The sequence below is a fragment of the Salvelinus alpinus genome, chromosome 3, assembly GCF_045679555.1.
Source record: "Salvelinus alpinus chromosome 3, SLU_Salpinus.1, whole genome shotgun sequence".
Lineage (NCBI taxonomy): Eukaryota > Metazoa > Chordata > Actinopteri > Salmoniformes > Salmonidae > Salvelinus > Salvelinus alpinus.
In genome coordinates, this window is record NC_092088.1 from 110,680,287 (window position 1) to 110,705,199 (window position 24,913).

Sequence of the window (24,913 nt, forward strand, 5' to 3'; positions counted from 1 at the left end):
TAATAATATTTTGGAAATTCAAATACATGCAGTGAATAGCAGTAAAATTTGGTTTAGTACTTGCAAAAATCACATGCGGCAGTTTCTGTAGTGTAGTGGTTATCACGTTCGCTTTACACGCGAAAGGTCCCCGGTTCGAAACCGGGTGGAAACAGTGCTCTTTGACACATTCAGTAAGAACTGTATTTATAACAGTGAATAGTTGCTTTCATAAATGCCTTATTTTGGAAATTCAAAGACATGCAGTGAATATCAGTAAAATTTGGTTTAGTCCTTGCAAAAATCACATGCAGTAGTTTCTGTAGTGTAGTGGTTATCACATTCGCATCACACGCGTGAGGTCCCCGGTTCGAAACCGGGTGGGAACAGTGCTCTTTGACACATTCAGTAAGACCTGTATTTATAACAGATAATAATATTTTGGAAATTCAAATACATGCAGTGAATAGCAGTAAAATTTGGTTTAGTACTTGCAAAAATCACATGCGGCAGTTTCTGTAGTGTAGTGGTTATCACGTTCGCTTTACACGCGAAAGGTCCCCGGTTCGAAACCGGGTGGAAACAGTGCTCTTTGACACATTCAGTAAGAACTGTATTTATAACAGTGAATAGTTGCTTTCATAAATGCCTTATTTTGGAAATTCAAAGACATGCAGTGAATATCAGTAAAATTTGGTTTAGTCCTTGCAAAAACCCCATGAAGCAGTTTCTGTAGTGTAGTGGTTATCACGTTCGCTTAACACGCGAAAGGTCCCTGGTTCGAAACCGGGTGGAAACAGTGCTCTTTGACACATTCAGTAAGAACTGTATTTATAACAGTAAATAGTTGCTTTCATAAATGCCTTATTTTGGAAATTCAAATAAATGATGTGAATATCAGTAAAATTTGGTTTAGTCCTTGCAAAAATCACATGCAGCAGTTTCTGTAGTGTAGTGGTTATCACGTTCGCTTAACACGCGAAAGGTCCCCGGTTCGAAACCGGGTGGAAACAGTGCATTCTTTCATAAATGCCTTATTTTGGAAATTCAAATACATGCAGTGAATATCAGTAAAATTTGGTTTAGTCCTTGCAAAAACAACATGCAGCAGTTTCAGTAGTGTAGTGTTTATCACATTCGCTTCACAGGTGAAAGGTCCCCAGTTCGAAACCGGGTGGAAACAGTGCTCTTTGACACATTCAGTAAGAACTGTTTTTATAACAGTAAATAGTTGCTTTCATAAATGCCTTATTTTGGAAATTCAAATAAATGATGTGAATATCAGTAAAATTTGGTTTAGTCCTTGCAAAAACAACATGCAGCAGTTTCTGTAGTGTAGTGGTTATCACATTCGCTTCACACGCGAAAGGTCCCAGGTTTGAAACCGGGTGGAAACAGTGCTCTTTGACACATTCAGTAAGAACTGTATTTATAACAGTGAAAAGTTGCTTTCATAAATGCCTTATTTTGGAAAGTCAAATAAATGATGTGAATATCAGTAAAATTTGGTTTAGTCCTTGCAAAAACCACATGCAGCAGTTTCTGTAGTGTAGTGGTTATCACGTTCGCTTAACACGGGAAAGGTCCCCGGTTCAAAAACGGGTGGAAACAGTGCTCTTTGACACATTCAGTAAGAACTGTATTTATAACAGTGAATAGTTGCTTTCATAAATGCCTTATTTTGGAAATTCAAAGACATGCAGTGAATATCAGTAAAATTTGGTTTAGACCTTGCAAAAACTACATGCAGCAGTTTCTGTAGTGTAGTGGTTATCACATTTGCTTCACACGCGAAAGGTCCTCGGTTCAAAACAGGGTGGAAACAGTGCTCATTGACACATTCAGTAAGAACTGTATTTATAACAGTGAATAGTTGCTTTCATAAATGCCTTATTTTGGAAATTCAAAGACATGCAGTGAATATCAGTAAAATTTGGTTTAGTCCTTGCAAAAACCACATGCAGCAGTTTCTGTAGTGTAGTGGTTATCACGTTCGCTTAACACGCGAAAGGTCCCTGGTTTGAAACCGGTTGGAAAAAGTGCTTTCTTTCATAAATGCCTTATTTTGGAAATTCAAATACCTTGCAAAAACCACATGCAGCGATTTCTGTAATGTAGTGGTTATCACATTCGCTTCACACGCGAAAGGTCCCCGGTTCGAAACCGGGTGGAAACAGTGCTCTTTGACACATTCAGTAAGAACTGTATTTATAACAGATAATAATATTTTGGAAATTCAAATACATGCAGTGAATAGCAGTAAAATTTGGTTTAGTACTTGCAAAAATCACATGCGGCAGTTTCTGTAGTGTAGTGGTTATCACGTTCGCTTTACACGCGAAAGGTCCCCGGTTCGAAACCGGGTGGAAACAGTGCTCTTTGACACATTCAGTAAGAACTGTATTTATAACAGTGAATAGTTGCTTTCATAAATGCCTTATTTTGGAAATTCAAAGACATGCAGTGAATATCAGTAAAATTTGGTTTAGTCCTTGCAAAAATCACATGCAGTAGTTTCTGTAGTGTAGTGGTTATCACATTCGCTTCACACGCGAAAGGTCCCCGGTTCGAAACCGGGTGGGAACAGTGCTCTTTGACACATTCAGTAAGAACTGTATTTATAACAGATAATAATATTTTGGAAATTCAAATACATGCAGTGAATAGCAGTAAACTTTGGTTTAGTACTTGCAAAAATCACATGCGGCAGTTTCTGTAGTGTAGTGGTTATCACGTTCGCTTTACACGCGAAAGGTCCCCGGTTCGAAACCGGGTGGAAACAGTGCTCTTTGACACATTCAGTAAGAACTGTATTTATAACAGTGAATAGTTGCTTTCATAAATGCCTTATTTTGGAAATTCAAATAAATGATGTGAATATCAGTAAAACATGCAGCAGTTTCTGTAGTGTAGTGGTTATCACGTTCGCTTAACATGCGAAAGGTCCCCGGTTTGAAACCGGGTGGAAACAGTGCTCTTTGACACATTCAGTAAGAACTGTATTTATAACAGTAAATAGTTGCTTTCATAAATGCCTTATTTTGGAAATTAAAATAAATTATGTGAATATCAGTAAAATTTGGTTTAGTCCTTGCAAAAATCACATGCAGTAGTTTCTGTAGTGTAGTGGTTATCACATTCGCTTCACACGCGAAAGGTCCCCGGTTTGAAACCGGGTTGAAACAGTGCTCTTTGACACATTCAGTAAGAACTGTATTTATAACAGTGAATAGTTGCTTTCATAATTGCCTTATTTTGGAAATTCAAAGACATGCAGTGAATATCAGTAAAATTTGGTTTAGTCCTTGCAAAAATCACATGCAGCAGTTTCTGTAGTGTAGTGGTTATCACGTTCGCTTAACACGCGAAAGGTCCCGGGTTCGAAATCGGGTGGAAACAGTGCATTCTTTCGTAAATGCCTTATTTTGGAAATTCAAATACATGCAGTGAATACCAGTAAAATTTGGTTTAGTCCTTGCAAAAATCACATGCAGCAGTGTCTGTAGTGTAGTGGTTATCACGTTTGCTTTACACGCGAAAGGTCCCTGGTTCGAAACCGGGTGGAAACAGTGCTCTTTGACACATTCAGTAAGAACTGTATTTATAACAGTAAATAGTTGCTTTCATAAATGCCTAATTTTGGAAATTCAAATAAATGATGTGAATATCAGTAAAATTTGGTTTAGTCCTTGCAAAAATCACATGCAGTAGTTTCTGTAGTGTAGTGGTTATCACGTTCGCTTCACAGGCGAAAGGTCCCCGGTTCGAAACCGGGTGGAAACAGTGCTCTTTGACTTATTCAGTAAGAACTCTATTTATAACAGTAAATAGTTGCTTTCATAAATGCCTTATTTTGGAAATTCAAATAAATGATGTGAATATTGTCGTGGAAAATCATTTTCAAATACAAAGCTTACCAGAACTTTTAAAATCAAACATGCTCTTTATTACAACTGTACAGCCCACTGGCATGTCCCCGCGGAACACACCCCGCGGAACACACACTTTCTCAGAACTCCAGCTACTCTATTTATACACACAGTATTGTCCGTCCCCTATGAAGTCATTCACCACCATCTGCTTTCAATTTGTTTATAATAGTGGCTGGACCCTCTATCCCAGCGTGTCCAATTACCTCTAGGCGTCACTCTGTCTGACATGTATGTTATTATGTCTATGTCTGCTCTGGTACCCCAATGGTGGAACAAACTCCCTCACGACGCCAGGTCAGCGGAGTCAATCACCACCTTCCGAAGACACCTGAAACCCCACCTCTCCAAGGAATACCCAGGATAGGACAAAGTAATCCTTCTAACCCCCCCCCCTTAAAAGAGTTAGATGCACCATTGTAAAATGGTTGTTCCACTGGATATCATAAGGTGAATACACCAAGTTGTAAGTCACTCTGGACAAGAGCGTCTGCTAAATGACCCAAATGCAAATGTAATTATACTGTTCACCTATCTTATACCTCTATATGTTATCCATGTGTGTAATTGTACTCCTACAATCCCACCTCTGGGGCTAATTAGCCACATAAATAACAGAAACATGACTTTGGGATAGTAAATGAAAATACCTACGATATACAAGAAAATACAAAAACAGAAGAAAGCACATAAACCAACTAGACCAAACAGTCTCAAATGATTAAAACTAAAATAGGAGTACAAGATCCAATTAGAAACATTAATAAAAACCGAACTAGACCAAACATCTCCAGTTTACATAAGAGTAAAAGATCTAATTAGGTGTAAAAATTAAGAAAGATAAAATATTACAGATTTGATGAAGCATGTGCGTGTAAGTACTTAGCCTTGCCTGAGGTTATCTCAGTTATGTGGAAAATCAAAATAATACAAGGAGTATCATAATAAATGAATAAGGAAAAAATCAAAGACCAACATGCAGTTACAAAAGAAAATTGACACAACATCATTCTAAATTTAAGCATTTCAACATGATCCTCCCTCGCAGACACCTCTCTAATAAAGTGATATCAATGATACCAACCTTTGTTTAGAAGATTAAGGACATGGTCCATAGACACTTGTAACCGGAAAACCCTCTGTTACCTAACATGTTTTTTGAAATTAACCTAGTTTTTAGAAGGCATAACTAGCTTCAATTAAAGAAAAACATATATATATTCATTGATATACATATCTAAAAATTCAACCAAACATACAAAAACACAAATTTAAACAAAAATAGATATACTAAAATCCTTACATAGGAGCACAGTCCTCATCCTGACAGATTCTACAATCACCTCTTTGACATTTTGCGCAAAACACGGGGTCTCCATGATGGTCATGGCCTTCCACATTAAATTTTGTGCACCACTTGCACTTACGGCGCAAATGACACTCTTTGTGGACATGTACCAGTAGACATTCGTCTGCATTTGGGAATACAGCATATACAGGCAGACCATCCTTACTGAAATCATGGCAAGCAGAACCACCTCCCGGCATCACTCCATAGAGACAGTTTGGATTGCCAAAGGGGCAGTCCAGAGGTCCACCAACTGCATTGCAAAGTTTTCCATATTTATTGGTATAATGGCCTGGGCTCCCAGGTACAGGATTAATTATCACTGGAGGGTCAGCACTCCTTACAGACATCTGTTTAACTGTTGTCTGGACCACAAGTGATTTTATCAAGGGTAAAACACAACAAAATACAAGACCCAGAGCCAATAACCCCCCTCCCAGCACAATAGCCATCCTAGCAAACATGACACAAACTCCACCCTTCTCCACTAAGAGCCAATTAAGTATAGTTAATGAATCCCTGTTGATTATATCATATATAATTAATCCATTCTAAGTTCATATTTGGTGTTATCCACAGAAATATAGATTCAAATCCTGATTTAACCTCCTCTCTGGCCTTGAAATCCCTAAGTAGACCTCTAAGCAGTCCAATTACATTAAGGTATACCTCAGGATCCTTATCATAAACCCTTTTAACTCTAGGTTTTAACATAGTCATCATGGAGTGATTCAATAATAGTAACCTATTTAATTGCTCTAACTAAGGCACAAAGACCAATCCATCCATCAGGCAATACATTCAACAGTTAGTTTTTTCCACACATCCAGAAACTATCAGCAATACCTTTGTCTTGATTTTTCAACATATTAAGAGATGACGCAACCTGAGTTATGTGACCACACAACCCTTTATCATTATTTTTACGAACTCCCACATTCTCTAAAACCCAAATAGTATCACATTCTACAGTGGTGTTTCCTACATCAATTCCTTCGGTGTCATGGCTGTAAAAACATTCATATTTTCCTTTAACCACGGTACCTCTGTCTAATTGAGGTACATTTAATTCAGTTCTAATATTATAGGCAACACAATCATTGTCTCCCAGCATGGTCTCATTCAACATAGTTTTACCCCTAGCACTTACCCAGAACAATCCTACATTTTATGTCACACAAGGGAATAGAATACTTTCTATTGATACAATAGTCATTTTTACAACTTACACAGTTTTTACATGATGCTGGTTCAGAGACTATTAAAAGATCAGACAAAGGTGATTTTCTTCACAAAATACAATTGTCCATTCTGTGTCTGTTTGCCATATACTTAGCCCATTCGTATCACTCCTTCTTCACTACTTCTTCTCATGTAGTGTCCTTGAGTGGTTCTGATTCTGATATATCTAATTCTGTTGCTTTTTCAATGTTCTTATCTTGAGGTAGATCATTAGAGTTTATCAGAAAGTTTCAAATATCAGTAAAAACTCTCCTGACTGATGTCTCAGGTTGCTTTGTTGGCACGGTGGTCTGCTTGGTAAGGGCAGTCGATGTCATCTAGTGGTAGCTACTGTGGTCGTCACAGCAGCCGCCACCCTTGTTGTTGTCACAGGTTCTACCTGTTCAGGTGCAGGGGTAGGTCTTCACCTTCCACTGGTTCAATCTTGTTCATGATGAGCACCTACTCGTCTTTTTCTTTGATTCATATCAGGTCACATCCTTTCGGGTCCCAAACGACTTCTCCCTTTGTTTGGTGATGTGTCCATCCACAGAGTGCAATCTCCGATAAGGGTTTGATCCTTATGATTGAGATAGACTTCAGTTCTCCTGCTTCTGTTATACATTGAGGTGGAACATAGATTCTAACCTTGTCAGTCTTTTTGGATTGTTCGGCTGATTCCATTCTTCTCTTCCTGCTCCCACCATACATCTTGATTGTGCATTAGTCTGTTGTTTCTATACTAGCATTCACTGTTGCTTCTAGTATGTCAATGTCATTATTCTTTTGTTGTTCTAACATCAATTGTCTGTAAAGGAGGCCATTCAAAAGTTTAAAAGTCAATTGTGGGGTAATCCCCATTTTCTTCAGCTTGCGGGACTTTTCCTCCTCTTTCTTCACCTGAAGCTCCCTCCTCAGGCCGGACTTAGCTTCCATCTGGTAGGGTTTCAATTTTAGGAAAGAAACGTTCTTATTCTGTTCCTTGTGAGGCCTCACCTCCTCTTCTGGGTGCATTAGTCGGTGCACGTGTCATATTTTGGCTTTCACTTGATTTACTGTTTTCTTGGCTCCTCCCTGGCATCTCAATCGTTTCCGCTGCTCCTGCTCCCTCCAGGCTCCCTCCTGGTGAATCAGCATCCTCAGTGTCCTCATCTCTATGTGGTTGTATCCTTCTCTCTGTTGGGACTCAGCTGCAGTGGGTCAGATGGTACCACGTCTGGCTTCTTTTTCACTTGGACGGCCGTTCTTGTTGCTTTGGCCACCTCATAGGGTCCATCTCTCCTCGGTTGATCCCACTTCCTCCGGATCCCTCCAACGTGGACTAGATCTCCTGGTACCACTGAGAGAGGTCCTTCTGGTCCCCTTGGATCATCAGACGCAGAACCTCTCATCCTGGTTCAGGTTTCTGCCTACTTTCTGTGAAGCATTCATACTTAGAGACTTATGGCCTCTGTTCTAAGATTGCACCATACATCCTCTTACTTCCATCACTCATCACACAACAAACAGACATTCCAGCTGAAGCTGGCGAACCCCTCTCCTTCTGGTTTCCTAAACATAAGACTTGGAAAACAACAGACAAAACATAACAGCATTGACAATGTTATGTGTTATGCATAAATATATTCATGCAAACTGAAATCTGAGACCATGACAATTCCCACTCTCTCTTTACCTGACTCTATGCCTCCAGGATACTTTTCTGCTGGACTCCACAAAAATAAAAGCCCTAAAAAGCTTCCTCATGCTTCCACCCAGTCTTCCCCTTTCGGCCACAGGTTCTGAGAGGTGTTCCCAAATCATGTCATTTTTACTTAGTTTCCCATCTACTCCATTTCAACTGATAATCATGTGCATAACCTACAATTAACATTCTCTCTTCTTGAATTAATTCAACACTGTATATGCTTTCATATCAATCCCTTTAACATGTTTGTTTAGAGTATAATATCCTATTATCCATTCTCTTTCACATGATGTATTAAAAATAAAACAAGTAGCCTCCAAACTCAACCCAGTATGTCTATAGTGGAATCTAATCTCTCTCTCTTTCTCTCTCTGATTCCACATCCTCTGTCATGGTGTTTTCAAGCTCACCCATTATTCAGCTGGACCTTACTTCTCGTGAGACTTATGCACCCACCAAAGAGAGACATAAAGAACTTTACCACTGCAGTGTTGTAAGAAGTATACCACCAGCCTGGTGTATCTTGATGTACACTCAGTCTCCAGAATGCAGCCCAAGCCCTTCCATTTCTGGCTGTTTTTTCCTGAGGACATACACACTAACACATGGGTTATTTCCTGACAACATTAGCAAGATCACTAAATCTTAATTTTTAATAACAGCCCTATGTAACCATTCTGCCTCAAATACCTGGCCTCCTGCCACAGAAATATTCAATGATAGTCAAATGATGTTCCCTACATCAACTGCTGTACAATAACATGTAATCAGTCAAATGTCTTCCAGTTGGATTAATATCCAATCCTATCAAAACTAAGTAATAAGTTTCTTAAACTTTTGCTCTAGTGTTCAAAATGCCACCACTTATTCTTTTTACCATATCTTTAGATATGTGAATTGTTCTATTTACTTTTAGAATTGTCCCTATATTTTACACAGCCAGCTATCTTTCCTTTTCTGTGAATTATCTCTATTTTTATACATATTTCTAGAAATAACACCCCTTTACTACCATTACCTTCATTTATAAGTCCCCTAACCCATAACTGCCATTGTTTGATACATACTTAAAACATCCTTAAGTCAATTTATATATCATTTATATCAGTCCCTCCTCAGGAACATATACACAACCTTATGTTCCTCAAAACAAAAATAAATTGACCAAACGAGAAAAAGAGAAATTAAAATAAAAAAAAAAATAATAATAATAATAATAATAATAATTGCACATTTGCAATATTACCACTATTTGTAATGTAATGGAAAACGTCCATCCGTTTCATTCTATGCCAATGTTATTGTTGGTCTCTTTCTTCTTCATTCATGGGTATCTTCGCACAACAGACTACCTATTTATTCAATTGAACATTACATTTTATCATCCCAATTCCAATGACATTATAAAACGAAAGAAACAAAAAACCTTTAATCTAAAATTCTGTAAGTTCTGTCAACCTCCTTGTCTCAGGATTAGTTTCCAGAGCTTCCCTAAGCCTATTAACGTTAAACAGTTCTATATCCAAATAACTAAACAGTTATATTTTTTATTTTATACATTTTCCAACCCAATATTCATGATAACAATCCTTAGTGTTTACTTTAACTCAAATTTGACCTTATCTATTCAATACACAACATCCCTTTAATAATTAACATTTATACTAAACACTTTAAATACCAATACTATCTATTTTCCCAATAGCCCTTTTGTCTCAGTTTCTCTCATGAGTGGCCTGATAATATTATACAGTTTGAATAGAGTCTAGTGTCTTAAACATTTTATAAGTATATCCCACCTGTTCCAACAATTTCTAGTAAAAGGTGATCAGTCTTTCACAAGAAATTCCTAGGATTCAGGGCATTTTGAGACCATTAATATGTTTCCACTCCCCCTTTCTTTAGGAGCAACTTAAATACATTTTTCAAAAACATGTTCATCCTTTTGCATACCCAATTTGAAACTGAATTGGAAAAAACCCTTCCAATATATCTACTAATGCATATTCATTCCCAGTACATGGTGTACTCACTAGTGAATCATAAGCCAATAATCGCAAAGGGACTGGACTCACTCATCCAGAACTCCATGTTTTAGCCTTATCCAGATATTTTTATTTTTAAAGCGGCTGACTTTAATTAACTGCTTTCCACAGTAATGCAGTCTCCAATGACATTGTTGACCAGAGAAGATTAAAAAACCCTTTTTTTCCCTTATTCTTTCTGGAAAAGAAAGTGTACATATTGTTAATATTCACAACGTTACCTTTTAGTCAGCAAACCAATAATTTTACTTATCCATAGATTTTATTCTAAAGCGTCTTTAACAGTTCCAGAGATTGTGGTATAGAATGTCTAACAATTAAAATTCCATCGTTATTTTACTAGATGTCAAACGTGATCCAATACTTCTTCTTGACCACATATAAACTGTAATCTCTATGAAACACTTATTGTTCGCTCAGAGACTATACACCGACAAGTAAAAAATTCCATTCTCACTAACCTCAAACCAATTAGTTGTTTGTTATTTTGACAAGGAAATAAACTCTTGTATAGCGGCATTTCCTACTACCGCACTAAGTTCTAATGTCACATTACACTACCCGATATACCTATATCCAGAACAGAGAGCTATTTTCTTATTGGTTCTTAGATCTTGTCAATAGTTCTGCCAATCACCCGCACGTCTGCGAGGACTAGAGGAACCACACACACAACCTCATCGCAATGTATTTTCTGATGATAGAATGTTGACATCAGAACGCCTACAAATCGAGCTTCACATTTTGGTCCCATGCGACTATTTATTTATTTATTTTTCCTAAATACTCCCATGTATTTCTACACCTTTTATTTACTATTTTTCCGAGTTAGAGCCAATCTCCTTTCCAATTAATAATTCATTTGTCACATCACTTAATTTCTTTTATCGAAGCCTACTCTATACAGTACATACATTATTTCTGAATACTACAGCATCAACTCTACTCTGTCACAGGAGAGCTGCGCGCTCCCTCTCCTGGACGTTCTGCCTACATACACACACAACTCGTCTTTCCTTCCTAATCTTCTATTTTTACACAGATCTACTCATTTCTTACAACATTATCATTCATCCTTTTATGTTTCATCCGTTCATTCAATCCCTTTGTTTTTACCTCAAAACAACTCAGTCTTTCTTTATTGACTTAATTCACTTCCTTCTACATAAGCCTAGACTTCTACAATATGACGAGACTACTGTCTAATCGGATCAGCTTGTCTTCATATCCTATTCAACCCCCAATACTTATCTTTTCTTCTATTCTTAGAGTAGTATTGTGGCATGACCTACTGAATTACCAAACCCTGGTAGCTAGACAGAGCGGTTTTTTATTCGCAGGATTTCTTTTGCATTTGAACGCCGCACAATCGGGCCAACGTTTTTCCTGCACCTACTACTTCACTCATACAGTCCTCATTTCAGAGCGGAAACTATGAATATTTATTTAACTACTGATTTATGTTTTGACCGTATAAGTTACTTTTGCAGTTGAACGCCGCACAATCGGGCCAACGTTTTCCTACAACCTACCGATTTATGCTTTGACCGTATAAGTTACTTTTGCAGTTGAACGCCGCACAATCGGGCTAACGTTTTCCTACAACCTACTGTTTTATGCTTTGACTGTATAAGCTACTTTTGCAGTTGAACGCCGCACAATCGGGCTAACGTTTTCCTACAACCTACTGTTTTATGCTTTGACTGTATAAGCTACTTTTGCAGTTGAACGCCGCACAATCGGGCTAACGTTTTCCTGCCTTCTAAATATTTCATCCGTTCAGTCCTTCTTTCAAAGCGGTAACCATGAAATATTAATTTAACTACTAAATATTCACCAACAGACCCTTCTGCCGCGCTGTGAATATCCCACCCAAGCAGACCTTTTCAAAAATGTTAACCAGCCATCTCAGCCAGATGCGCAAACAACCGCATCATTTAAGCTACACATTCGAACGGTCTGATCTGAACGAGCGCATGCATGCTCACTCTACATCTAACACAAGCAAAGTTCACAGCACCTATTCACTCAGTCTCTATACATGCGCATACATTTACATTTAATACCATTCCCCAAATTACACATACATGCAAATTCATTGAATTTAAAAGTTCTTTTGTATTTACTGGTTTCATTTTAGGAAATTTGAAAGAGAGACTTACGTGGCGCTCCTCTCGCTGAGACAGTATCTCTGGAGCAATTTTACACAAACATTTCAACTATTGTAAGAACTTGCTTACCGTCTAGTTGGGCGGCCACCTCTGTTTGTTTAGATTGTCCAAAGAACCCATCATCAGCCAAGAACGTCCCAGTCCCTATCAGCTCCTGGCAAGCTCGCCAATTATGTCGTGGAAAATCATTTTCAAATACAAAGCTTACCAGAACTTTTAAAATCAAACATGCTCTTTATTACAACTGTACAGCCCACTGGCATGTCCCCGCGGAACACACCCCGCGGAACACACACTTTCTCAGAACTCCAGCTACTCTATTTATACACACAGTATTGTCCGTCCCCTATGAAGTCATTCACCACCATCTGCTTTCAATTTGTTTATAATAGTGGCTGGACCCTCTATCCCAGCGTGTCCAATTACCTCTAGGCGTCACTCTGTCTGACATGTATGTTATTATGTCTATGTCTGCTCTGGTACCCCAATGGTGGAACAAACTCCCTCACGACGCCAGGTCAGCGGAGTCAATCACCACCTTCCGAAGACACCTGAAACCCCACCTCTCCAAGGAATACCCAGGATAGGACAAAGTAATCCTTCTAACCCCCCCCCCTTAAAAGAGTTAGATGCACCATTGTAAAATGGTTGTTCCACTGGATATCATAAGGTGAATACACCAAGTTGTAAGTCACTCTGGACAAGAGCGTCTGCTAAATGACCCAAATGCAAATGTAATTATACTGTTCACCTATCTTATACCTCTATATGTTATCCATGTGTGTAATTGTACTCCTACAATATCAGTAAAATTTGGTTTAGTCCTTGCAAAAACCACATGCAGCAGTTTCTGTAGTGTAGTGGTTATCACATTTGCTTCACACGCGAAAGGTCCCCGGTTCGAAACCGGATGGAAACAGTGCTCTTTGACACATTCAGTAAGAACTGTATTTATAACAGTGAATAGTTGCTTTCATAAATGCCTTATTTTGGAAATTCAAAGACATGCAGTGAATATCAGTAAAATTTGGTTTAGTCCTTGCAAAAACCACATGAAGCAGTTTCTGTAGTGTACTGGTTATCACGTTCGCTTAACACGCGAAAGGTCCCTGGTTCGAAACCGGGTGGAAACAGTGCTCTTTGACACATTCAGTAAGAACTGTATTTATAACAGTAAATAGTTGCTTTCATAAATGCCTTATTTTGGAAATTCAAATAAATGATGTGAATATCAGTAAAATTTGGTTTAGTCCTTGCAAAAATCACATGCAGCAGTTTCTGTAGTGTAGTGGTTATCACGTTCGCTTAACACGCGAAAGGTCCCCGGTTCGAAACCGGGTGGAAACAGTGCATTCTTTCATAAATGCCTTATTTTGGAAATTCAAATACATGCAGTGAATATCAGTAAAATTTGGTTTAGTCCTTGCAAAAACAACATGCAGCAGTTTCAGTAGTGTAGTGTTTATCACATTCGCTTCACAGGCGAAAGGTCCCCGGTTCGAAACCGGTTGGAAACAGTGCTCTTTGACACATTCAGTAAGAACTGTTTTTATAACAGTAAATAGTTGCTTTCATAAATGCCTTATTTTGGAAATTCAAATAAATGATGTGAATATCAGTAAAATTTGGTTTAGTCCTTGCAAAAACAACATGCAGCAGTTTCTGTAGTGTAGTGGTTATCACATTCGCTTCACACGCGAAAGGTCCCAGGTTTGAAACCGGGTGGAAACAGTGCTCTTTGACACATTCAGTAAGAACTGTATTTATAACAGTGAATAGTTGCTTTCATAAATATAACAGATAATAATATTTTGGAAATTCAAATACATGCAGTGAATAGCAGTAAAATTTGGTTTAGTCCTTGCAAAAATCACATGCAGCAGTTTCTGTAGTGTAGTGGTTATCACGTTCGCTTAACACGCGAAAGGTCCCCGGTTCGAAACCGGGTGGAAACAGTGCATTCTTTCATAAATGCCTTATTTTGGAAATTCAAATACATGCAGTGAATATCAGTAAAATTTGGTTTAGTCCTTGCAAAAATCACATGCAGCAGTTTCTGTAGTGTAGTGGTTATCACGTTCGCTTAACACGCGAAAGGTCCCCGGTTCGAAAACGGGTGGAAACAGTGCTCTTTGACACATTCAGTAAGAACTGTATTTATAACAGTGAATAGTTGCTTTCATAAATGCCTTATTTTGGAAATTCAAATAAATGATGTGAATATCAGTAAAATTTGGTTTAGTCCTTGCAAAAATCACATGCAGCAGTTTCTGTAGTGTAGTGGTTATCACGTTCGCTTCACACGCGAAAGGTCCCTGGTTTGAAACCGGGTGGAAAAAGTGCTTTCTTTCATAAATGCCTTATTTTGGAAATTCAAATACATGCAGTGAATATCAGTAAAATTTGGTTTAGTCCTTGCAAAAATCACATTAAGCAGTTTCTGTAGTGTAGTGGTTATCACATTCGCTTCACAGGCGAAAGGTCCCCGGTTCGAAACCGGTTGGAAACAGTGCTCTTTGACACATTCCGTAAGAACTGTTTTTATAACAGTAAATAGTTGCTTTCATAAATGCCTTATTTTGGAAATTCAAATAAATGATGTGAATATCAGTAAAATTTGGTTTAGTCCTTGCAAAAACAACATGCAGCAGTTTCTGTAGTGTAGTGGTTATCACATTCGCTTCACACGCGAAAGGTCCCAGGTTTGAAACCGGGTGGAAAAAGTGCTCTTTGACACATTCAGTAAGAACTGTATTTATAACAGTGAATAGTTGCTTTCATAAATATAACAGATAATAATATTTTGGAAATTCAAATACATGCAGTGAATAGCAGTAAAATTTGGTTTAGTCCTTGCAAAAATCACATGCAGCAGTTTCTGTAGTGTAGTGGTTATCACGTTCGCTTAACACGCGAAAGGTCCCAGGTTTGAAACCGGGTGGAAACAGTGCTCTTTGACACATTCAGTAAGAACTGTATTTATAACAGTGAATAGTTGCTTTCATAAATATAACAGATAATAATATTTTGGAAATTCAAATACATGCAGTGAATATCAGTAAAATTTGGTTTAGTCCTTGCAAAAATCACATGCAGCAGTTTCTGTAGTGTAGTGGTTATCACGTTCGCTTAACACGCGAAAGGTCCCCGGTTCGAAAACGGGTGGAAACAGTGCTCTTTGACACATTCAGTAAGAACTGTATTTATAACAGTGAATAGTTGCTTTCATAAATGCCTTATTTTGGAAATTCAAATAAATGATGTGAATATCAGTAAAATTTGGTTTAGTCCTTGCAAAAATCACATGCAGCAGTTTCTGTAGTGTAGTGGTTATCACGTTCGCTTCACACGCGAAAGGTCCCTGGTTTGAAACCGGGTGGAAAAAGTGCTTTCTTTCATAAATGCCTTATTTTGGAAATTCAAATACATGCAGTGAATATCAGTAAAATTTGGTTTAGTCCTTGCAAAAATCACATTAAGCAGTTTCTGTAGTGTAGTGGTTATCACATTCGCTTCACACGCAAAAGGTCCCTGGTTCGAAACCGGGTGTAAACAGTGCTCTTTGACCCATTCAGTAAGAACTGTATTTATAACAGTGAATAGTTGCTTTCATAAATGCCTTATTTTGGAAATTCAAATAAATGATGTGAATATCAGTAAAATTTGGTTTAGTCCTTGCAAAAACCACATGCAGCAGTTTCTGTAGTGTAGTGGTTATCACGTTCGCTTAACACGCGAAAGGTCCCTGGTTTGAAACCGGGTGGAAAAAGTGCTTTCTTTCATAAATGCCTTATTTTGGAAATTCAAATACATGCAGTGAATATCAGTAAAATTTGGTTTAGTCCTTGCAAAAATCACATGAAGCAGTTTCTGTAGTGTAGTGGTTATCACATTCGCTTCACACGCGAAAGGTCCCCGGTTCGAAACCGGGTGGGAACAGTGCTCTTTGACACATTCAGTAAGAACTGTATTTATAACAGTGAATAGTTGCTTTCATAAATGCCTTATTTTGGAAATTCAAATAAATGATGTGAATATCAGTAAAACATGCAGCAGTTTCTGTAGTGTAGTGGTTATCACATTCGCTTTACAGGCGAAAGGTCCCCGGTTTGAAACCGGGTGGAAACAGTGCTCTTTGACACATTCAGTAAGAACTGTATTTATAACAGTGAATAGTTGCTTTCATAAATGCCTTATTTTGGAAATTCAAAGACATGCAGTGAATATCAGTAAAATTTGGTTTAGTCCTTGCAAAAACCACATGAAGCAGTTTCTGTAGTGTAGTGGTTATCACGTTCGCTTAACACGCGAAAGGTCCCCTGGTTCGAAACCGGGTGGAAACAGTGCTCTTTGACACATTCATTAAGAACTGTATTTATAACAGTAAATAGTTGCTTTCATAAATGCCTTATTTTGGAAATTCAAATAAATGATGTGAATATCAATAAAATTTGGTTTAGTCCTTGCAAAAATCACATGCAGCAGTTTCTGTAGTGTAGTGGTTATCACGTTCGCTTAACACGCGAAAGGTCCCCGGTTCGAAACCGGGTGGAAACAGTGCATTCTTTCATAAATGCCTTATTTTGGAAATTCAAATACATGCAGTGAATATCAGTAAAATTTGGTTTAGTCCTTGCAAAAACAACATGCAGCAGTTTCAGTAGTGTAGTGGTTATCACATTCGCTTCACAGGCGAAAGGTCCCCGGTTCGCAACCGGGTGGAAACAGTGCTCTTTGACACATTCAGTAAGAACTGTATTTATAACAGTAAATAGTTGCTTTCATAAATGCCTTATTTTGGAAATTCAAATAAATGATGTGAATATCAGTAAAATTTGGTTTAGTCCTTGCAAAAATCACATGCAGTAGTTTCTGTAGTGTAGTGGTTATCACGTTCGCTTCACAGGCGAAAGGTCCCCGGTTAGAAACCGGGTGGAAACAGTGCTCTTTGACACATTCAGTAAGAACTGTATTTATAACAGTAAATAGTTGCTTTCATAAATGCCTTATTTTGGAAATTCAAATAAATGATGTGAATATCAGTAAAATTTGGTTTAGTCCTTGCAAAAACCACATGCAGCAGTTTCTGTAGTGTAGTGGTTATCACATTCGCTTCACACGCGAAAGGTCCCCGGTTTGAAACCGGGTGGAAACAGTGCTCTTTGACACATTCAGTAAGAACTGTATTTATAACAGTGAATAGTTGCTTTCATAAATGCCTTATTTTGGAAATTCAAAGACATGCAGTGAATATCAGTAAAATTTGGTTCAGTCCTTGCAAAAATCACATGCGGCAGTTTCTGTAGTGTAGTGGTTATCACGTTCGCTTAACACGCGAAAGGACCCCGGTTTGAAATAGGGTGGAAACAGTGAATTCTTTCATAAATACCTTATTTTGGAAATTCAAATACATGCAGTGAATATCAGTAAAATTTGGTTTAGTCCTTGCAAAATCCACATGCAGCAGTTTCTGTAGTGTAGTGGTTATCACATTCGCTTCACACGCAAAAGGTCCCCGGTTCGAAACCGGGTGGAAACAGTGCTCTTTGACACATTCAGTAAGAACTGTATTTATAACAGTGAATAGTTGCTTTCATAAATGACTTATTTTGGAAATTCAAATAAATGATGTGAATATCAGTAAAATTTGGTTTAGTCCTTGCAAAAATCACATGCAGCAGTTTCTGTAGTGAAGTGGTTATCACGTTCGCTTAACACGTGAAAGGTCCCTGGTTTGAAACCGGGTGGAAAACGTGCTTTCTTTCATAAATGCCTTATTTTGGAAATTCAAATACCTTGCAAAAACCACATGCAGCGATTTCTGTAATGTAGTGGTTATCACATTCGCTTCACACGCGAAAGGTCCCCGGTTCGAAACCGGGTGGAAACAGTGCTCTTTGACACATTCAGTAAGAACTGTATTTATAACAGATAATAATATTTTGGAAATTCAAATACATGCAGTGAATAGCAGTAAAATTTGGTTTAGTACTTGCAAAAATCACATGCGGCAGTTTCTGTAGTGTAGTGGTTATCACGTTCGCTTTACACGCGAAAGGTCCCCGGTTCAAAACCGGGTGGAAACAGTGCTCTTTGACACATTCAGTAAGAACTGTATTTATAACAGTGAATAGTTGCTTTCATAAATGCCTTATTTTGGAAATTCAAATAAATGATGTGAATATCAGTAAAATTTGGTTTAGTACTTGCAAAAACCGCATGCAGCAGTTTCTGTAGTGTAGTGGTTATCACATTCGCTTTACACGCGAAAGGTCCCCGGTTCGAAACCGGGTGGAAACAGTGCTCTTTGACACATTCAGTAAGAACTGTATTTATAACAGTGAATAGTTGCTTTCATAAATGCCTTATTTTGGAAATTCAAAGACATGCAGTGAATATCAGTAAAATTTGGTTTAGACCTTGCAAAACCCACATGCAGCAGTTTCTGTAGAGTAGTGGTTATCACGTTCGCTTAACACGCGAAAGGTCCCCGGTTCGAAATAGGGTGGAAACAGTGCATTCTTTCATAAATGCCTTATTTTGGAAATTCAAATACATGCAGTGAATATCAGTAAAATTTGGTTTAGTCCTTGCAAAAATCACATGAAGCAGTTTCTGTAGTGTAGTGGTTATCACATTTGCTTCACACGCGAAAGGTCCCCGGTTCGAAACCGGGTGGAAACAGTGCTCTTTGACACATTCAGTAAGAACTGTATTTATAACAGATAATAATATTTTGGAAATTCAAATACATGCAGTGAATAGCAGTAAAATTTGGTTTAGTCCTTGCAAAAATCACATGCGGCAGTTTCTGTAGTGTAGTGGTTATCACGTTCGCTTTACACGCGAAAGGTCCCCGGTTCGAAACCGGGTGGAAACAGTGCTCTTTGACACATTCAGTAAGAACTGTATTTATAACAGTAAATAGTTGCTTTCATAAATGCCTAATTTTGGAAATTCAAATAAATGATGTGAATATCAGTAAAATTTGGTTTAGTCCTTGCAAAAATCACATGCAGTAGTTTCTGTAGTGTAGTGGTTATCAAGTTCGCTTCACAGGCGAAAGGTCCCCGGTTCGAAACCGGGTGGAAACAGTGCTCTTTGACACATTCAGTAAGAACTGTATTTATAACAGTAAATAGTTGCTTTCATAAATGCCTTATTTTGGAAATTCAAATAAATGATGTGAATATCAGTAAAATTTGGTTTAGTCCTTGCAAAAACCACATGCAGCAGTTTCTGTAGTGTAGTGGTTATCACATTCGCTTCACACGCGAAAGGTCCCCGGTTCGAAAACGAATGGAAACAGTGCTCTTTGACACATTCAGTAAGAACTGTATTTATAACAGTGAATAGTTGCTTTCATAAATGCCTTGTTTTGGAAATTCAAAGACATGCAGTGAATATCAGTAAAATTTGGATTAGTCCTTGCAAAAACCACATGAAGCAGTTTCTGTAGTGTAGTGGTTATCACGTTCGCTTAACACGCGAAAGGTCCCTGGTTCGAAACCGGGTGGAAACAGTGCTCTTTGACACATTCAGTAAGAAATGTATTTATAACAGTAAATAGTTGCTTTCATAAATGCCTTATTTTGGAAATTCAAATAAATGATGTGAATATCAGTAAAATTTGGTTTAGTCCTTGCAAAAATCACATGCAGCAGTTTCTGTAGTGTAGTGGTTATCACGTTCGCTTAACACGCGAAAGGTCCCCGGTTCGAAACCGGGTGGAAACAGTGCATTCTTTCATAAATGCCTTATTTTGGAAATTCAAATACATGCAGTGAATATCAGTAAAATTTGGTTTAGTCCTTGCAAAAACAACATGCAGCAGTTTCAGTAGTGTAGTGGTTATCACATTCGCTTCACAGGCGAAAGGTCCCCGGTTCGAAACCGGGTGGAAACAGTGCTCTTTGACACATTCAGTAAGAACTGTTTTTATAACAGTAAATAGTTGCTTTCATAAATGCCTTATTTTGGAAATTCAAATAAATGATGTGAATATCAGTAAAATTTGGTTTAGTCCTTGCAAAAACAACATGCAGCAGTTTCTGTAGTGTAGTGGTTATCACATTCGCTTCACACGCGAAAGGTCCCCGGTTTGAAACCGGGTGGAAACAGTGCTCTTTGACACATTCAGTAAGAACTGTATTTATAACAGTGAGTAGTTGCTTTCATAAATATAACAGATAATAATATTTTGGAAATTCAAATACATGCAGTGAATAGCAGTAAAATTTGGTTTAGTCCTTGCAAAAATCACATTAAGCAGTTTCTGTAGTATAGTGGTTATCACATTCGCTTCACACGCAAAAGGTCCCCGGTTCGAAACCGGGTGGAAACAGTGCTCTTTGACACATTCAGTAAGAACTGTATTTATAACAGTGAATAGTTGCTTTCATAAATGCCTTATTTTGGAAATTCAAATAAATGATGTGAATATCAGTAAAATTTGGTTTAGTCCTTGCAAAAACCACATGCAGCAGTTTATGTAGTGTAGTGGTTATCACGTTCGCTTCACACGCGAAAGGTCCCCGGTTCGAAACCGGGTGGGAACAGTGCTCTTTGACACATTCAGTAAGAACTGTATTTATAACAGATAATAATATTTTGGAAATTCAAATACATGCAGTGAATAGCAGTAAAATTTGGTTTAGTACTTGCAAAAATCACATGCGGCAGTTTCTGTAGTGTAGTGGTTATCACGTTCGCTTTACACGCGAAAGGTCCCCGGTTCGAAACCGGGTGGAAACAGTGCTCTTTGACACATTCAGTAAGAACTGTATTTATAACAGTGAATAGTTGCTTTCATAAATGCCTTATTTTGGAAATTCAAATAAATGATGTGAATATCAGTAAAACATGCAGCAGTTTCTGTAGTGTAGTGGTTATCACATTCGCTTCACAGGCGAAAGGTCCCCGGGTGGAAACAGTGCTCTTTGACACATTCAGTAAGAACTGTATTTATAACAGTGAATAGTTGCTTTCATAAATGCCTTATTTTGGAAATTCAAAGACATGCAGTGAATATCAGTAAAATTTGGTTTAGTCCTTGCAAAAACCACATGAAGCAGTTTCTGTAGTGTAGTGGTTATCACGTTCGCTTAACACGCGAAAGGTCCCTGGTTCGAAACCGGGTGGAAACAGTGCTCTTTGACACATTCAGTAAGAACTGTATTTATAACAGTAAATAGTTGCTTTCATAAATGCCTTATTTTGGAAATTCAAATAAATGATGTGAATATCAATAAAATTTGGTTTAGTCCTTGCAAAAATCACATGCAGCAGTTTCTGTAGTGTAGTGGTTATCACGTTCGCTTAATACGCGAAAGGTCCCCGGTTCGAAACCGGGTGGAAACAGTGCATTCTTTCATAAATGCCTTATTTTGGAAATTCAAATACATGCAGTGAATATCAGTAAAATTTGGTTTAGTCCTTGCAAAAACAACATTCAGTAGTGTAGTGGTTATCACATTCGCTTCACAGGCGAAAGGTCCCCGGTTCGAAACCGGGTGGAAACAGTGCTCTTTGACACATTCAGTAAGAACTGTATTTATAACAGTAAATAGTTGCTTTCATAAATGCCTTATTTTGGAAATTCAAATAAATGATGTGAATATCAGTAAAATTTGGTTTAGTCCTTGCAAAAATCACATGCAGTAGTTTCTGTAGTGTAGTGGTTATCACGTTCGCTTCACAGGCGAAAGGTCCCCGGTTAGAAACCGGGTGGAAACAGTGCTCTTTGACACATTCAGTAAGAACTGTATTTATAACAGTAAATAGTTGCTTTCATAAATGCCTTATTTTGGAAATTCAAATAAATGATGTGAATATCAGTAAAATTTGGTTTAGTCCTTGCAAAAACCACATGCAGCAGTTTCTGTAGTGTAGTGGTTATCACATTCGCTTCACACGCGAAAGGTCCCCGGTTTGAAACCGGTTGGAAACAGTGCTCTTTGACACATTCAGTAAGAACTGTATTTATAACAGTGAATAGTTGCTTTCATAAATGCCTTATTTTGGAAATTCAAAGACATGCAGTGAATATCAGTAAAATTTGGTTCAGTCCTTGCAAAAATCACATGCGGCAGTTTCTGTAGTGTAGTGGTTATCACGTTCGCTTAACACGCGAAAGGTCCCCGGTTTGAAATAGGGTGGAAACAGTGCATTCTTTCATAAATACCTTATTTTGGAAATTCAAATACATGCAGTGAATATCAGTAAAATTTGGTTTAGTCCTTGCAAAAACCACATGCAGGAGTTTCTGTAGTGTAGTGGTTATCACATTCGCTTCACACGCAAAAGGTCCCCGGTTCGAAACCGGGTGGAAACAGTGCTCTTTGACACATTCAGTAAGAACTGTATTTATAACAGTGAATAGTTGCTTTCATAAATGCCTTATTTTGGAAATTCAAATAAATGATGTGAATATCAGTAAAATTTGGTTTAGTCCTTGCAAAAACCACATGCAGCAGTTTCTGTAGTGTAGTGCTTATCACGTTCGCTTAACACGCGAAAGGTCCCCGGTTCAAAAACGGGTGGAAACAGTGCTCTTTGACACATTCAGTAAGAACTGTATTTATAACAGTGAATAGTTGCTTTCATAAATGCCTTATTTTGGAAATTCAAAGACATGCAGTGAATATCAGTAAAATTTGGTTTAGACCTTGCAAAAACTACATGCAGCAGTTTCTGTAGTGTAGTGGTTATCACATTTGCTTCACACGCGAAAGGTCCTCGGTTCAAAACAGGGTGGAAACAGTGCTCATTGACACATTCAGTAAGAACTGTATTTATAACAGTGATGAATAGTTGCTTTCATAAATGCCTTATTTTGGAAATTCAAAGACATGCAGTGAATATCAGTAAAATTTGGTTTAGTCCTTGCAAAAATCACATGCAGCAGTTTCTGTAGTGAAGTGGTTATCACGTTCGCTTAACACGCAAAAGGTCCCTGGTTTGAAACCGGGTGGAAAACGTGCTTTCTTTCATAAATGCCTTATTTTGGAAATTCAAATACCTTGCAAAAACCACATGCAGCGATTTCTGTAATGTAGTGGTTATCACATTCGCTTCACACGCGAAAGGTCCCCGGTTCGAAACCGGGTGGAAACAGTGCTCTTTGACACATTCAGTAAGAACTGTATTTATAACAGATAATAATATTTTGGAAATTCAAAATACATGCAGTGAATAGCAGTAAAATTTGGTTTAGTACTTGCAAAAATCACATGCGGCAGTTTCTGTAGTGTAGTGGTTATCACGTTCGCTTAACACGCGAAAGGTCCCCGGTTCGAAACCGGGTGGAAACAGTGCTCTTTGACACATTCAGTAAGAACTGTATTTATAACAGTGAATAGTTGCTTTCATAAATGCCTTATTTTGGAAATTCAAAGACATGCAGTGAATATCAGTAAAATTTGGTTTAGTCCTTGCAAAAATCACATGCAGCAGTTTCTGTAGTGTAGTGGTTATCACGTTCGCTTAACATGCGAAAGGTCCCCGGTTCGAAACCGGGTGGAAATAGTGCATTCTTTCATAAATGCCTTATTTTCGAAATTCAAATACATGCAGTGAATATCAGTCAAATTTGGTTTAGTCCTTGCAAAAATCACATGCAGCAGTTTCTGTAGTGTAGTGGTTATCACGTTCGCTTAACACGTGAAAGGTCCCCGGTTCGAAACCTGGTGGAAACAGTGCTCTTTGAACACATTCAGTAAGAACTGTATTTATAACAGTGAATAGTTGCTTTCATAAATGCCTTATTTTGGAAATTCAAAGACATGCAGTGAATATCAGTAAAATTTGGTTTAGTCCTTGCAAAAATCACATGCAGCAGTTTCTGTAGTGTAGTGGTTATCACGTTCGCTTAACATGCGAAAGGTCCCCGGTTCGAAACCGGTTGGAAACAGTGCATTCTTTCATAAATGCCTTATTTTCGAAATTCAAATACATGCAGTGAATATCAGTAAAATTTGGTTTAGTCCTTGCAAAAATCACATGAAGCAGTTTCTGTAGTGTAGTGGTTATCACATTTGCTTCACACGCGAAAGGTCCCCGGTTCGAAACCGGGTGGAAACAGTGCTCTTTGACACATTCAGTAAGAACTGTATTTATAACAGATAATAATATTTTGGAAATTCAAATACATGCAGTGAATAGCAGTAAAATTTGGTTTAGTCCTTGCAAAAATCACATGCGGCAGTTTCTGTAGTGTATTGGTTATCACGTTCGCTTTACACGCGAAAGGTCCCCGGTTCGAAACCGGGTGGAAACAGTGCTCTTTGACACATTCAGTAAGAACTGAATTTATAACAGTGAATAGTTGCTTTCATAAATGCCTTATTTTGGAAATTCAAATAAATGATGTGAATATCAGTAAAATTTGGTTTAGTCCTTGCAAAAATCACATGCAGCAGTTTCTGTAGTGTAGTGGTTATCACGTTCGCTTAACACGCGAAAGGTACCTGGTTTGAAACCGGGTGGAAAAAGTGCTTTCTTTCATAAATGCCTTATTTTGGAAATTCAAATAC

The 24,913-nt window shown here is 38.0% G+C and overlaps 12 non-coding genes across 12 annotated transcripts; all 12 read left to right on the forward strand.

Moving 5' to 3' along the window:
- The first annotated feature begins 81 nt into the window (after positions 1-81).
- Positions 82-154, forward strand: trnav-uac (transfer RNA valine (anticodon UAC)). Its single transcript has one exon. It is a non-coding gene; the product is annotated as a tRNA-Val (tRNA).
- A 337-nt stretch (positions 155-491) lies between these two features.
- trnav-uac (transfer RNA valine (anticodon UAC)) lies at positions 492-564 on the forward strand. The gene has a single exon. It is a non-coding gene; the product is annotated as a tRNA-Val (tRNA).
- A 355-nt stretch (positions 565-919) lies between these two features.
- trnav-aac (transfer RNA valine (anticodon AAC)) lies at positions 920-992 on the forward strand. Its single transcript has one exon. It is a non-coding gene; the product is annotated as a tRNA-Val (tRNA).
- A 1,286-nt stretch (positions 993-2,278) lies between these two features.
- Positions 2,279-2,351, forward strand: trnav-uac (transfer RNA valine (anticodon UAC)). The gene has a single exon. It is a non-coding gene; the product is annotated as a tRNA-Val (tRNA).
- Positions 2,352-2,688: 337 nt separating this feature from the next.
- On the forward strand, positions 2,689-2,761 carry trnav-uac (transfer RNA valine (anticodon UAC)). Its single transcript has one exon. It is a non-coding gene; the product is annotated as a tRNA-Val (tRNA).
- Positions 2,762-13,654: 10,893 nt separating this feature from the next.
- On the forward strand, positions 13,655-13,727 carry trnav-aac (transfer RNA valine (anticodon AAC)). The gene has a single exon. It is a non-coding gene; the product is annotated as a tRNA-Val (tRNA).
- Positions 13,728-14,262: 535 nt separating this feature from the next.
- trnav-aac (transfer RNA valine (anticodon AAC)) lies at positions 14,263-14,335 on the forward strand. The gene has a single exon. It is a non-coding gene; the product is annotated as a tRNA-Val (tRNA).
- Positions 14,336-16,864: 2,529 nt separating this feature from the next.
- trnav-aac (transfer RNA valine (anticodon AAC)) lies at positions 16,865-16,937 on the forward strand. Its single transcript has one exon. It is a non-coding gene; the product is annotated as a tRNA-Val (tRNA).
- A 2,250-nt stretch (positions 16,938-19,187) lies between these two features.
- On the forward strand, positions 19,188-19,260 carry trnav-uac (transfer RNA valine (anticodon UAC)). The gene has a single exon. It is a non-coding gene; the product is annotated as a tRNA-Val (tRNA).
- A 783-nt stretch (positions 19,261-20,043) lies between these two features.
- trnav-aac (transfer RNA valine (anticodon AAC)) lies at positions 20,044-20,116 on the forward strand. The gene has a single exon. It is a non-coding gene; the product is annotated as a tRNA-Val (tRNA).
- Positions 20,117-21,061: 945 nt separating this feature from the next.
- Positions 21,062-21,134, forward strand: trnav-uac (transfer RNA valine (anticodon UAC)). Its single transcript has one exon. It is a non-coding gene; the product is annotated as a tRNA-Val (tRNA).
- A 2,485-nt stretch (positions 21,135-23,619) lies between these two features.
- On the forward strand, positions 23,620-23,692 carry trnav-aac (transfer RNA valine (anticodon AAC)). Its single transcript has one exon. It is a non-coding gene; the product is annotated as a tRNA-Val (tRNA).
- Positions 23,693-24,913: the final 1,221 nt, after the last annotated feature.